We start from the raw sequence: 2,358 nt of genomic DNA, 5'->3' as shown, positions 1-2,358 counted from the left end.
TCCGAAGGAGCACGGTCTCATTAAAAAGTGAGTGGAAATTCAGGAGTTGAAGGCTTTCAAAAGTGTCGGCAGTGGCAGAAAGAGGCGTATTGTAGAGGATGGTGGTCACTACGTCTTTTAATAAAGTGCTAACTTTTGCCTGCCAGCGGCCTGAACAAATACCAAACACTGTAATGCCGTACCGAAGCACACTGTAGGCAAGCCCGTGGACTATCAAAAACCGAACATAGACGGGCATAGACGCCCGTGTGTATAGAGCATGCAAGATACAGTTTGTAGTTTACCGCATAAGAAGGACATATGAGTGTTCCAGGACATGTCGAAATCAAAATGAACACCCAAATATTTCACGTGTTTAACAGAATTGATCGGGTCACAGTTACATGGATGGCAGCTTGACGAGTGGAGTAGAAACCTGAAAGTAGCGTGGTATCTTTTAAGGGGATTGTGGAAGCAAACAAGCTTTGTTTTGGAGCTGTTGATGTCAAGAAGATTATCCGCAAACCAGTCCATTAGATAGGTGACATTCATCTGGAGACGGTTGACTGCACAAGGGAAAATAATATGACGTGATGTAAGAAAGAAGAGAGCTCCTAAATTTCCCAATTAAGACAAATTGAGGACGATTGGTTAGAAAATTAGAAAATAATATAATAATAATTTTACTTCACGTCTTCATTGCAATAATAAAGAGAGCGGGTCTGTCAAAAGCCAATAGTAGTTTGTGGGACTGGACCCGGCAGTGGCGTAGAAAATACCAAAGCTATTTACATGAAAAAAAAAATTATTATTTGAAATACAAGAAAGAAGAAAAAATTAATGAAATCTGAAGGAATAAGAATACAAGCGTAGAAAACCGAACACCAAGAAGGATCTGTTACAAAAAAAGACAACTATAACACTGAAAGACCAACTATAACACTATAACACTGAAGAATACAAATAGAGAAAACTGCACATCATCTAGAATGTCTTTCAGAGCTACAAAGACAGGGTCAATCAAAACAGCAAAAACGCGACAAAAAGAAAAATAGCGTTTGACAGCCACTTGAAGGAGTTAATGTATAGGACAAAAATGAAAATATGAAAATTCAGCATATTGTTTTTAGTTGTCTCTGTAATGGCGTTTCGAGTTCAGCTGTCAAAAAGGATTAAGGTAAGCCATTAAAAAGCGAGGCACATAAAACGAGCGTAATCGTTTTCCGTACTTGGTATAAACACGAGGCACGATAAAGCGTTCACCTTATCTTAGAATACGCTGAGAAACGCGGGGGTCTTAAAGGTGCTAATTCAGTAATGCTTCATAATGACACTTAATTGTTTTAAATAAGAGCTGCAAAACGCGGTAGGCGCAAAGATAAAGATTCTTCACTCGGGGTATTAAGAGGAGCGAAAGCTAGTCCCTTTAGAATTCCCTTTGCTATACTATCAATTTTGTTCTGCCAAATCATCAAACAGTTCGCATAGACTGTGATACCGTAACGTAAAACACTGTAGGCTAAAGAGTTGACCAACATATTTTGAACAGAAAATGGAAGAAATGATTTTGCAGAATATACCATATATGATACACTTCGCGGAGCCTTTTAGCAACATGGCTAAGATGCGAGTTCCAGGATAAGTCACCATCAAAATATAACCCGAAGTATTTGCCTGCGTAAACATATTCAATAGGGGAGCAGCTGCAGCAAGTACAGTTTGATATGTGGAGCACAAATGAAAAATCAAAGCATTTGCGTTTTAATGAACTGCAGAAACACATAAGTTTTGTTTTTCAAAGTTGATTTTTATAAGACTTGTTTGAAACCAGTCCATTACCTTCGTAGCATTAACTTGTAAGATATTAAGTGCAATGCGCAAATTTATATGGCGGGAAAGTAACAACGTATCACCTGCGTATCATCTGCGAAAACTGGCGTGGTCTTGCGTCTGAAATGTGAAACCAAAGAAAGGGTATTGAACGCACACCGTTGGAGTTGCGAATAATACCTATGCCTTTAAACGCGTTGCGGCAACTCGATAGCAGTTGTCGCGATCCTAAGTAACCTTTCCCACGTAAAGATGAACCGAGCAGAAGGCGTACGGAATACCCTTGGTGTAAAATTCTGCGTTTGCGCAAATTTCTCATGCGTGATCGGAACTTAGGCATGTGGAGAGTATCATAATTCGCAAGAACATGCCTAATATGTCAGCCATCTTAGGGAAATTCCAAACGCTTATTCCGAGCAGTTTGTAGCAAAATTGTACGGCAACCTCAAGTGACATGGCTTCTGCAACGAACAGAAACTCGAAGCATGACGTTAATTTCATAAATGGATCGTTTAAGTAGCGACAAGTTAAAGTTTGATCAGTAAATCC

The sequence above is a fragment of the Ixodes scapularis genome, unplaced genomic scaffold (assembly GCF_016920785.2).
Source record: "Ixodes scapularis isolate PalLabHiFi unplaced genomic scaffold, ASM1692078v2 PGA_scaffold7__128_contigs__length_106722199, whole genome shotgun sequence".
Lineage (NCBI taxonomy): Eukaryota > Metazoa > Arthropoda > Arachnida > Ixodida > Ixodidae > Ixodes > Ixodes scapularis.
This window is presented reverse-complemented; position numbering follows the sequence as displayed.